This window comes from Lissotriton vulgaris, chromosome 6 (genome assembly GCF_964263255.1).
Source record: "Lissotriton vulgaris chromosome 6, aLisVul1.2, whole genome shotgun sequence".
Classification (NCBI taxonomy): Eukaryota; Metazoa; Chordata; class Amphibia; order Caudata; family Salamandridae; genus Lissotriton; species Lissotriton vulgaris.
The window spans coordinates 96,761,088-96,774,242 of NC_141694.1; the positions used below are offsets into that span (position 1 = coordinate 96,761,088).

At 52.4% G+C, this 13,155-nt stretch overlaps 1 protein-coding gene and 1 pseudogene across 2 annotated transcripts in view; one reads left to right on the forward strand and one right to left on the reverse strand.

Annotated features, from left to right (window-relative positions):
• The window catches only part of XPO5 (exportin 5), a 762,403-nt gene that overhangs the window by 405,042 nt on the left and 344,206 nt on the right, over positions 1 to 13,155 (reverse strand). The gene's annotated exons all lie outside the window — the stretch shown is intronic.
• LOC147706854 (uncharacterized) lies at positions 292 to 9,291 on the forward strand (annotated as a pseudogene).

A 13,155-nucleotide genomic window follows, 5' to 3' on the forward strand; every position in this document is an offset into this window, starting at 1 on the left:
CCCAGGCCCGCTCAGTGGTGCTCAGCGCGCCCTCTGGTGGTCCTCGGCGGCAGCACGCCCAGCATGGCCTGAGTGGGGCCATTGGCACCCCAGCGGGGCTCCGGCCTTTCGTTAATTGCCTCTTTCTAGTTGGGGCGGCAGCTGGTTGGTCGGGCTGCTGGGGGCTGTTTGTAGAGGGCGGCGGGTCCTGCATAAAAGGTCGAGCTGAGCCCTCTGCCTCTTCAGATCTGCCGTGCACCACAGAAGTGCACACACTCACGCACTCCCTTCAGCCTGGACACCCCGAGGATGATGATGATGATGGCTCAGCAGCTGCCGCCCTGGGCCCTGCAGCCTCCGACCAAAGCCTTCTCGCAGCCGATGCCACCCTGGACCCATCAACTGCAGGCCAAAGCCCCCCAGCCTGGGTAATCCTTCACCATCGAGGCCCTGCTGGGCAGAGCGGACCCGCCTGCGCCGCCAGCCAGGGCCAGTCCTGCCCGCTGGGGCTGGGAGGAGAGCTGGCTCCCCAGAGCCCCCGTCCTGCAGCCGCTGCCGCAGCCGCTCTACCCGCTCTGCTACCCTCCCGGAGCACTCTACAGCACAGGTGAGGCCCGGCCCGACTTCGCTCTGGTGCTCTCGCGTGTCATCTTTCACTCCACCCTGCCTGTCCTTCTGTATCATTAACATGTCCACCCTGCCTGTCCTGCTGTCTCACGAACGTGTCCACCCCACTGTCCACCCTGCCTGTCCTGTCTCACCAACGTGTCCACCCTGCCTGTCCTGTCTCACCAACGTGTCCACCCTGCCTGTCCTGCTGTCTCACGAACGTGTCCACCCTGCCTATCCTGCTATCTCAACGTGTCCACCCTACTGTCCACCCTGCCTGTCCTGTCTCACCAACGTGTCCACCCTGCCTGTCCTGTTTCACCGTGTCCACCCTGCCTGTCCTGCTGTCTCACGAACGTGTCCACCCTGCCTATCCTGCTATCTCAACGTGTCCACCCCACTGTCCACCCTGCCTGTCCTGTCTCACCCCACTGTCCTGCTGTCTCACTAACGTGTCCACCCTGCCTGTCCTGCTGTCTCACAAACTTGTCCACCCCACTGTCCACCCTGCCTGTCCTGCTGTCTCACTAACGTGTCCACCCTGCCTATCCTGCTATGTCACTAACTTGTCCACCCCAATGTCCACCCTGCCTGTCCTGCTTTCTCACCAACGTGCCCACCCTGCCTGTCCTGTTGTCTCACTAACGTGTTCACCCCAATGTCCACCCTGCCTGTCCTGCTTTCTCACTAACGTGTCCACCCACTGTCCTGCTGTCTCACTAACGTGTCCACCCTGCCTGTCCTGCTGTCTCACGAACGTGTCCACCCTGCCTGTCCTCTGTCTCACTAACGTGTCCACCCTGCCTGTCCTTCTGTCTCACTAACGTGTCCACCCTGCCTGTCCTTCTGTCTCACTAACGTGTCCACCCTGCCTGTCCTGCTGTCCCCCGAACGTGTCCACCCTGCCTGTCCTGTTGTCTCACTAACGTGTCCACCCCAATGTCCACCCTGCCGGTCCTGCTTTCTCACTAACGTGTCCACCCTGCCTGTCCTTCTGTCTCACTAACGTGTCCACCCTGCCTGTCCTTCTGTCTCACTAACGTGTCCACCCTGCCTGTCCTTCTGTCTCACTAACGTGTCCACCCTGCCTGTCCTGCTGTCTCACGAACGTGTCCACCCTGCCTGTCCTGCTGTCTCACGAACGTGTCCACCCTGCCTGTCCTCTGTCTCACTAACGTTTCCACCCTGCCTGTCCTCTGTCTCACTAACGTGGCCTACCCGCTCTCTCTTCACCCTTCACTCTTGGACCTCGCACCCGTGCCCTTCCTCAACCCTGGGTGCCCTTTCACCTCTGACCGCTGTCCTCAGCCTCGTGCCGGTGTGCTTAACCCCCACCACGCCTGCTGCCCCCTCTGCAGTGTCTCCTCGTTTAATAGTAATTCCCTATTTTGTAGCTCTGCGTGTGCACGTTATAGCTCCTATAATACCATTTGTGTGTACGGGGTAAACGTGTCTGTCCTTAGGTGTGTCCGTCCGCAGTGTTCTGATCTCTGCGTGCCTGCTCTTTACATATGGCGTTCTTGACCTTACTCCGGCCGCCTGTACGTGGTGATAGTTTGTGGTGATCTATTGTGTGATGCCGAGCGCGCCCCTGCTGCCAGTCATGCGTGCTTTCTTCTGTCTTTCACCAGCCTCTCTCTTTCCCACAGGACACCCCGTGCCCCAGTACTGCTACCCGGCCCTGAGCTCCAGGGCCGGCAAGTGCAAGCGGATCCGCACCATCTTTAGCCCCGAGCAGCTCTCCCGCCTGGAGCAGGAGTACTCCCGCCAGCAGTACATGGTGGGCAGCAAGAGGTTCCTGCTGGCGGCGTCCCTGCGGCTGAGCGAGGTGCAGGTGAGTGGCCCGGGCACGCACACACACACACTTGTCTACCCCGCCCATAAACTCACTGACACACATGCAAACACACACACAACTGACAGCCCTGCCCATGGACCCACTGACACACATGCACACACCTGTCAACTCCGCCCATAAACTCACTGACACACATGGAAACACACGCACAACTGTCAGCCCCGCCCGTGGACCCACTGACACACGTGCATTCATTGAAACATACAAACACCAGTCAACACCACCCGTGAACCCACTGACACATGCATACATGAATATAATGTATATACTCGCACCCAGCTGTTAACCCGGCCCTTGACCCCACTGACACATTTGCACACACGTGCATACATTCAATCATACACGAGTCAGCCCTGCTCATGCGCCCACTGACACACGCGCAAACATTCATACACACAAACACCGGTCATCCCCTCCTTTTACACCTACTAACTCGGGGGTCGCGGCGTACATGCACCTGCTGCAGAGGTCCAAACGTGTGCGTCCCGCTTTCAGGAAGCAATTACCATGCCATGGTGACTCTAGTGATTAATGATCCTGTTTGAAAGAGAGCGCCTCGTTTCCACTAGTGACCATTAAGAAAATGGGGTAGCCCATAAGACATGGACCTGGGTATACATTAATATAAACAAACAGTGGTCCAGAGCCTATCGATTACAACTGGTGACTCAATCAACAATGACTCAATTTCTTTTAGTGAGCAACAGTATCCAGTTTGCTCTATAGTATATCAATACTTATACTGAGAGAAACCTAACACCACGGTTAAAGAAAAATATATGTATTTATTATTTCATTCTCAGATTTGCATTTTTTGTATATTCATACTAATTACAATATATTCTGAAGTGAGTAAAAACAGATAGGTTGCCCCAAAAGGAGCGTGCAAAAGAAGAAAGGATGTGCTCAAAAAAGTTGAAACAGATGAAAGGAAAAACACAGTGGTGAACAAAAAAGAAATATTCACATTATTTTTCAACCAATGCTGGACATATAATTTGCCCCATTGAAAACCTGGCCAAGATATTGCTTTCAAATCACAACATTGTACTACATAAACCTATATGTCCTATATTTTGCACTAGCAACAATGTTGTTAAACAGCTGGTCCTATCGAAAGGACTGTCTTTTGTCCCTACCAACATGCCTAATGACTTCAATATCGGAGTTGAACTTCAACAATTCTTTCAAAAAATTCGCCTTAAGCATTATTTTCAAAAGATCCCATTCAATCCAATTTTTTCGGGCAGTGGACTGCGACCACCCTCTAGGTTCAACCCTCCAACACACTCAATAGATAGTAAGATATTGGCCTATGAACAGGTGGTGTTAAGGGATGTAAATGAAACCTTGACTGCTAGACAATATGTTTCATATAACATAAGTCGGGATGAAAAGATGGCACTTCAATCCCTAAAGAATAACAGCAATATCGTCATAAAGCCCGCCGATAAGGGCGGAGCAATTGTCGTACAGAACCTGGAGAATTATACCTCTGAAATTCTTTCTCAATTAGAAATACCAGGGAATTATGTGCATTTGAGAAAAGACCCCACAAAAACCATCAGTGAACTAATTCAGAAATTGACTAAAGGGGCTCTGGAACAGGGTATCATTGATAAACATGAATATGAGTTTTTAAATAACAAAAACCCAAGAACACCCACAATATACACCCTCCCAAAAGTCCACAAAAGATTAGAAGACCCCCCAGGAAGACCTATAATTTCGGGTTGTGGGTCACTTTTGGAACCGTTGTGTAAGTACGTGGATGTGTTCCTAAAGCCTTTAGCAATTGCCACTCCAACATATATACGTGACACTACACATACTATCCAATTGATAGAAGGTTTCAAGTATGACTGCAATACGTGTATATTGGCCGCGATGGATATCGCATCCCTATACACGAACATCCCTCAAAATGAGGCATTAATCTGTGCAGAACGTGCTTTGAACACAAGATCTGCCCCACATAGAGTGCCTACGGATTTCATTGTCCGCCTTTTGGAAATTGCAATGACAAAAAACTTTTTTGTATTCCAAAATGAATATTATATCCAAACAAGCGGAGTAGCCATGGGGGCGAGTTTTGCCCCAAATCTGGCTATTATATATATGAGTGAATACGAGAACAGATTCATACAAAATCAATATAATCCTTACCTCAATAACATTTTATTGTGGGTAAGGTATATTGATGACGTTCTCTTAATCTGGCAGGGTTGACAATCAGAACTTGGGGATTTTCACAATTGGATTAACACCTGCTCAAATAATATCCAATTCACCTTGGAATCGGACTCTATTTCCATTAGCTTTTTGGATTTAAGAATAAAGACTGCTGATGGCAAATTGTATACTACCCTTTACAGAAAGAGCAGTGAACGTAACACCCTCCTCAGGTATACTAGTCATCACCCGCGCAATCTCAGGGATAATTTGCCCTTTGGGCAGTTCCTGAGGTTGCGACGGAATTGTTTCAGAAAGGAGGATTACCTTGGGGAATCTGCTACTCTGATGTCTAGATTGAGTGAACGGGGTTACCCCGCCAGACTTCTTAAAAAAGCTAAAAAACGAGCTTGGCATAACCACCGTGAGTTCCTAATTCAAAGCACCCAAAAACCTAAGGAAGAAAGGTTGGTTTGCGTGATGACATTCAATACTAAAAGCAATGCCATCAAGAATTGTGTGAATCGTCATTGGCATTTGATCAGTGGTGACCTGGGGGGGGATACCACCACCCCTACATGCGTTCCGGAAAGGAAGGAATATCCGTGATCACTTAGTAAAATCAATGTTACCTAACAAAAAACAATCTGAAAGTCAACCTACGATCTGGGGTGCACCTCCTGTAGAAGGCCACTGAAAATGTGGGACGTGTAAGGCTTGTCCCCTTACAAGAGAATGTAATAACTTTGACCACAATGACCGGACATATAAACTTACCCAACACACCAACTGCAACACCTCATGGGTAATCTATGCAATTATATGTCCTTGCAGTTTTTTGTATGTGGGTCAGACCACACAAAAAATCAAGTGCAGGATTCTACAACATATGAGTCGCATAAGGTGCAGAGTTCAGGGCGCCCCGTTGGTTGACCACTTCAGCAGATTCGAACACTCTGAGAACAGCCTGAGGTGGTGGGTCATTGAGAAAATCACAGCCAACCCTCGAGGAGGTGACTTACATAATACCCTGAATAGACGAGAGTGTAAATGGATATACACATTGAATACGGTTAACAAGGGGCTCAACGAACTTGAGGAAATGAACAGACAAGTAGCATTGTTGGGAATATGAATAAACCGGACTATGTGTGTTGCCATATATTATACAACTGCATATATGGGTTTTGAGAAATATACTGCACTGTATGATGTCATATACTTTATAATTACATAAATGTGCCTTTAGGAAATAGACTCTACATAATTTTTCAACTGTATGCATATATTTGTTGAGCCATCAGTTCATGATAATATTTTTCATTGATATTTTTCATTGATATATGTATAATCTTGGAAACCTGAATTAATCTGTTGATGATTATGTTAAACACAGTAAGTGAAACATTTTTCTACAGGCGAAAGGGTATATATGACAATTCAATCTGGACCCCTTTTCTAATATGCTTAAACAAACATCCTCTGTTAATTAGCACGACCTGTGCAGGAATCCGGTTAGAGGTCCTTCATTCCAAAATCGGGTTAGAGTTTCCTTCCCCTTTAATTCGTCCTTGGTCTGTGTCTATTACCACCTACCTCGATCTGGTAATTCAGGAATGGAATTAATTCCCACCAGATTTGTTGTTTTGGTGGATGTTTTATAAATGTAATTCTTATGTGTTGGTATACTTAAGTTTCCTTTCATTTTTTTGCCAATTTTTTTGCCAATTTAGTCGCATTACTCCGAGTCGGCATAATCACATAATCGCCGCTCGCATGAGTCCAAATATTGCCGCATGTGCACCATTTGTTTTAAATTTCTCGACATTGTGATTTACGCGTTGTATTGCGAGTTAATCCTGAAATTTCATAACGTGGAATGCGGAGGCATTCCCCGATTACTAGTCCTCTCTCTATGCAAGTGACGAGAGGCAGAGGCTTCGGTGTTTTAAACGCGGAAATACACGCACCGGGACGGCGTCTTTCCAGAGGCACAGATAGGCTCGGATAGCATACACGACTCCTAACAGGCGGCGATCTGGTAATTCCCTTTCATCTTATCTCGAGACTGAGGTGGTAGGCGGCCCCTCGATACACATAATTAGTTAATACCTCGACTTCTGTGGCAAACTTCGAGTGTGACCCGTTTTTGTTGTATCTTCTCGCAGGTAACGATTAGGAAATCATTGTTGAGTTACTGCATACCTGCAAAGAAGTATATTAGGTAAGCGTTTCATCAATGGTATAACATGCCCATTTAAACTTAGAGTCACCGATACAATCGACATATGACTAATGACAATCCTATCGCCTATGTTTCCACGTAGAATCCTTGAATTAAAAAACTAAGGACCCTAATCCCGCCCCCCTTGTTTGTGGGGTAGATTGGATTAAAAGCAATCGGGAATCGTCAACATGAACGCTTGACCTTGGCACATACCTCACATCAAGGTATTTAACCTCTATCATGTATAACTTGAATACAATTACTAAACCTATGGTTAAGGTATACTGATGCTAATTAATTAATTGTAGGTATGAACTTTTGCCAGTCACTACAAATGAAGTATCGCCTGTTCCTACTTGAATAAGGACTTATCTTGTGGGAAGTGTTGATTCGGATCTCCTTCTTACGCTTGCTCTGGCCAGAAGGGTAAGCTAGCACCACCTTTAGCCCTGTGTGGGTTATAGGTTTTTAAATCTCCACCACGGTTCAGTAATCTCCTAATTCTCTTCTTTTAGGGTAAATTAAAAATCCCTTGGTTGTCCCAGTTGTTCCTACAGTCCTGATGAAGACTCGCAATCCCCAGGTCTAAATCACCGTTGGGCTAAGACGTGTCGACACCTTTTTCTCATAACCTTGGACCAGCTGTTTAACCCCTTCGCTGCGGCGGCTATTCCGCCGCAGCGCTAAAGGGGCGGGGCGGCCGCGCGGCCGCTGCATGCTGGTGACAGAACCGCTCCGTCACCAGCTACAGTTGAGCTGTGCTGGTGACGGAGCGGTTCCGTCATGACCCGCCCCGCTCTTTAGAACGCCCGCGCAGGCGCGAAATCAGCGCCGCGCAGGCGCGGCGGCCGGGCCATGACGGAACCGCTCCGTCATCAGCACAGCTCAACTGTAGCTGATGACGGAGCGATTCCGTCATCAGCATGGAAGGGGTTAACAACTTTGTTGCTAGTGCAAAATATAGGACATATAGGTTTATGTAGTACAATGTTGTGATTTGAAAGCAATATCTTGGCCAGGTTTTCAATGGGGCAAATTATATGTCCAGCATGGGTTGAAAAATAATGTGAATATTTCTTTTTTGTTCACCACTGTGTTTTTCCTTTCATCTGTTTCAACTTTTTTGAGCATATCCTTTCTTCTTTTGCACGCTCCTTTTGGGGCAACCTATCTGTTTTTACTCACTTCAGAATATATTGTAATTAGTATGAATATACAAAAAATGCAAATCTAAGAATGAAATAATAAATACATATATTTTTCTTTAACCGTGGTGTTAGGTTTCTCTCAGTATAAGTATTGATATACTATAGAGCAAACTGGATACTGTTGCTCACTAAAAGAAATTGAGTCATTGTTGATTGAGTCACCAGTTGTAATCGATAGGCTCTGGACCACTGTTTGTTTATATCGTTTCCACTAGTGGCAGGTTCTCTTGCCGCATGCCTGCTGCAAAGAACAGATCTGTGTTTTATGGGGTCAACTGAGCGGATTAGTAAAGCCAGGTTCCACCAGTGCTTTGAAAGAAATGCATGTGCGAGGGGCTATGGCGGGGTGAGGGAATCCGAGAGGTCATTGGGGGGGCTCAGTTCATCACATCTCATGTGTTGCTTCGAGGCGCTGTGCAGCGCGCCCACCAGGGGCTTGGAAGCCCCTCTGGTCAGTGTCTAATCCCCTCCTCTCCTCCGCAGGTCAAGGTGTGGTTCCAGAACCGGCGCATCAAGTGGCGCAAGCAGAGCGTGGAGCAGCAGCAGGCCAAGCTGACCAGGCTGGGCCTGGTACCCCTCGGGGAGACCCGGAGGACCCCCGCACAGACACCTCGGAGGACGAGCTGGCCCGGCAGAGGGCCCGGGGCCCCAGCTCTCCCAGAACTCCGTGTAGAGAAGCGCTTGGACAGGCTGGCACCGCCGATCACAGGCTGGCACCGCCGATCACAGGCTGGCACGGCAGATCACAGGCTCCTGGACAGGCTGGCCTTCCGATCACAGGCTCCCGGACCGGCTGGCACCGCCGATCACAGGCTGGCACCGCCAAACACAGGCTGGCACCGCCGATCACAGGCTCCTGGACTGGCTGGCCTTCCGATCACAGGCTCCCGGACCGGCTGGCACCGCAGATCACAGGCTCCTGGACAGGCTGGCCTTCCGATCACAGGCTCCCGGACAGGCTGGCACCGCGGATCACAGGCTGGCACCGCCGATCACAGGCTTGCACCGCCGATCACAGGCTCCTGGACAGGCTGGCCTTCCGATCACAGGCTCCTGGACAGGCTGGCCTTCCGATCACAGGCTCCTGGACAGGCTGGCCTTCCGATCACAGGCTCCTGGACAGGCTGGCCTTCCGATCACAGGCTCCTGGACAGGCTGGCCTTCCGATCACAGGCTCCCGGACCGGATGGCACCGCCGATCACAGGCTGGCACCGCCGATCACAGGCTTGCACCGTAGATCACAGGCTCCTGGACAGGCAGGCCTTCCGATCACAGGCTCCTGGACAGGCTGGCCTTCCGATCACAGGCTCCTGGACAGGCTGGCCTTCCGATCACAGGCTCCCGGACCGGCTGGCACCGCCGATCACAGGCTGGCACCGTAGATCACAGGCTCCTGGACAGGCAGGCCTTCCGATCACAGGCTCCTGGACAGGCTGGCCTTCCGATCACAGGCTCCCGGACCGGCTGGCACCGCCGATCACAGGCTGGCACCGCCGATCACAGGCTCCTGGACAGGCTGGCTTTCCGATCACAGGCTCCCGGACCGGCCGGCACCGCCGATCACAGGCTGGCACCGCCGATCACAGGCTTGCACCGCAGATCACAGGCTCCTGGACAGGCTGGCCTTCCGATCACAGGCTCCCGGACCGGCTGGCACCGCCGATCACAGGCTGGCACCGCCGATCACAGGCTTGCACCGCAGATCACAGGCTCCTGGACAGGCTGGCCTTCCGATCACAGGCTCCCGGACCGGCTGGCACCGCCGATCACAGGCTGGCACCGCAGATCACAGGCTCCTGGACAGGCTGGCCTTCCGATCACAGGCTCCCGGACCGGCTGGCACCGCCGATCACAGGCTGGCACCGCCGATCACAGGCTTGCACCGCCGATCACAGGCTCCTGGACAGGCTGGCCTTCCGATCACAGGCTCCCGGACCGGCTGGCACCGCCGATCACAGGCTGGCACCGCCGATCACAGGCTGGCACCGCCGATCACAGGCTCCTGGACAGGCTGGCCTTCCAATCACAGGCTCCCGGACCGGCTGGCACCGCCGATCACAGGCTGGCACCGCCGATCACAGGCTTGCACCGCAGATCACAGGCTCCTGGACAGGCTGGCCTTCCGATCACAGGCTCCCGGACCGGCTGGCACCGCCGATCACAGGCTGGCACCGCCGATCACAGGCTGGCACTGCCGATCACAGGCTGGCACCGCCGATCACAGGCTTGCACCGCCGATCACAGGCTCCTGGACAGGCTGGCCTTTCGATCACAGGCTCCCGGACAGGCTGGCACCGCCGATCACAGGCTGGCACCGCCGATCACAGGCTTGCACCGCAGATCACAGGCTCCTGGACAGGCTGGCCTTCCGATCACAGGCTCCCGGACCGGCTGGCACCGCCGATCACAGGCTGGCACCGCCGATCACAGGCTTGCACCGCAGATCACAGGCTCCTGGACAGGCTGGCCTTCCGATCACAGGCTCCCGGACCGGCTGGCACCGCCGATCACAGGCTGGCACCGCCGATCACAGGCTTGCACCGCAGATCACAGGCTCCTGGACAGGCTGGCCTTCCGATCACAGGCTCCCAGACCGGCTGGCACCGCCGATCACAGGCTGGCACCGCCGATCACAGGCTGGCACCGCCGATCACAGGCTGGCACCGCAGATCACAGGCTCCTGGACAGGCTGGCCTTCCGATCACAGGCTCCCGGAACGGCTGGCACCGCCGATCACAGGCTGGCACCGCCGATCACAGGCTCCTGGACAGGCTGGCCTTCCGATCACAGGCTCCTGGACAGGCTGGCCTTTCGATCACAGGCTCCCGGACCGGCTGGCACCGCCGATCACAGGCTGGCACCGCCGATCACAGGCTGGCACCGCCGATCACAGGCTTGCACCGCAGATCACAGGCTCCTGGACAGGCTGGCCTTCCGATCACAGGCTCCCGGACCGGCTGGCACCGCCGATCACAGGCTGGCACCGCCGATCACAGGCTCCTGGACAGGCTGGCCTTCCGATCACAGGCTCCCGGACCGGCTGGCACCGCCGATCACAGGCTGGCACCGCCGATCACAGGCTTGCACCGCAGATCACAGGCTCCTGGACAGGCTGGCCTTCCGATCACAGGCTACCGGACCGGCTGGCACCGCCGATCACAGGCTGGCACCGCCGATCACAGGCTTGCACCGCAGATCACAGGCTCCTGGCACCGCCGATCACAGGCTTGCACCGCAGATCACTGCGCACTCCTGAGGCGGAAGCAGGGAGTCTTTTTAAAATTTGCTTATTACTTTTCACCTGTGTCACTGTATAACTTGTACTTTTTAAAGCAACTTTCTTCACGCGCTAGCAAAGCGCCAGGGCATTCACCTGCATTATACCATAGCGAGCAGCGGATTTAGCGCTGTCTCGTAGGTAAACAAAAGCTGAGCAAATACGCCAATCTCGGCGAGGACGGAGGCCACGCCCCCCGGAAGGCCACGCCCCCCCCCTGTCGCGTACTTAAGCGCTGAATCACGAGCGCCTAAGCCTGACAACTGCGCACTCCTGAGGCGGAAGCCGGGAGTCTTTTTAAAATTTGCTTATTACTTTTCACCTGTGTCACGGTATAACTTGTACTTTTAAAAGCAACTTTCTTCACGCGCTAGCAAAGCGCCAGGGAATTCACCTGCATTATACCATAGCGAGCAGCGGATTTAGCGCTGTCTCGTAGGTAAACAAAAGCTGAGCAAATACGCCAATCTCGGCGAGGACGGAGGCCACGCCCCCCGGAAGGCCACGCCCCCCCCTGTCGCGTACTTAAGCGCTGAAAAACGAGCGCCTAAGCCTGACAACTGCGCACTCCTGAGGCGGAAGCCGGGAGTCTTTTTAAAATTTGCTTATTACTTTTCACCTGTGTCACTGTATAACTTGTACTTTTCAAAGCAACTTTCTTCACGCGCTAGCAAAGTGCCAGGGCATTCACCTGCATTATACCATAGCGAGCAGCGGATTTAGCGCTGTCTCGTAGGTAAACAAAAGCTGAGCAAATACGCCAATCTCGGCGAGGACGGAGGCCACGCCCCCCCGGAAGGCCACGCCCCCCCCCCTGTCGCGTACTTAAGCGCTGAAACACGAGCGCCTAAGCCTGACAACTGCGCACTCCTGAGGCGGAAGCCAGGAGTCTTTTTAAAATTTGCTTATTACTTTTCACCTGTGTCACTGTATAACTTGTACTTTTAAAAGCAACTTTCTTCACGCGCTAGCAAAGCGCCAGGACATTCACCTGCATTATACCATAGCGAGCAGCGGATTTAGCTCTGTCTCGTAGGTAAACAAAAGCTGAGCAAATACGCCAATCTCGGCGAGGACGGAGGCCACGCCCCCCGGAAGGCCACGCCCCCCCTGTCGCGTACTTAAGCGCTGAAACACGAGCGCCTAAGCCTGACAACTGTGCACTCCTGAGGCGGAAGCCGGGAGTCTTTTTAAAATTTGCTTATTACTTTTCACCTGTGTCACTGTATAACTTGTACTTTTAAAAGCAACTTTCTTCACGCGCTAGCAAAGCGCCAGCGCATTCACCTGCATTATACCATAGCGAGCAGCGGATTTAGCGCTGTCTCGTAGGTAAACAAAAGCTGAGCAAATACGCCAATCTCGGCGAGGACGGAGGCCACGCCCCCGGAAGGCCACGCCCCCCCTGTCGCGTACTTAAGCGCTGAAACACGAGCGCCTAAGCCTGACAACTGCGCACTCCTGAGGCGGAAGCCGGGAGTCTTTTTAAAATTTGCTTATTACTTTTCACCTGTGTCACTGTATAACTTGTACTTTTAAAAGCAACTTTCTTCACGCGCTAGCAAAGCGCCAGGGCATTCCCCTGCATTATACCATAGCGAGCAGCGGATTTAGCGCTGTCTCGTAGGTAAACAAAAGCTGAGCAAATACGCCAATCTCGGCGAGGACGGAGGCCACGCCCCCCGGAAGGCCACGCCCCCCCCTGTCGCGTACTTAAGCGCTGAAACACGAGCGCCTAAGCCTGACAATGCAAATGCTACTTACCAGTATGCATCTGTTCTTGGCATGTAGGGCTGCTGACATTCATATCTGTGCATAGATCGC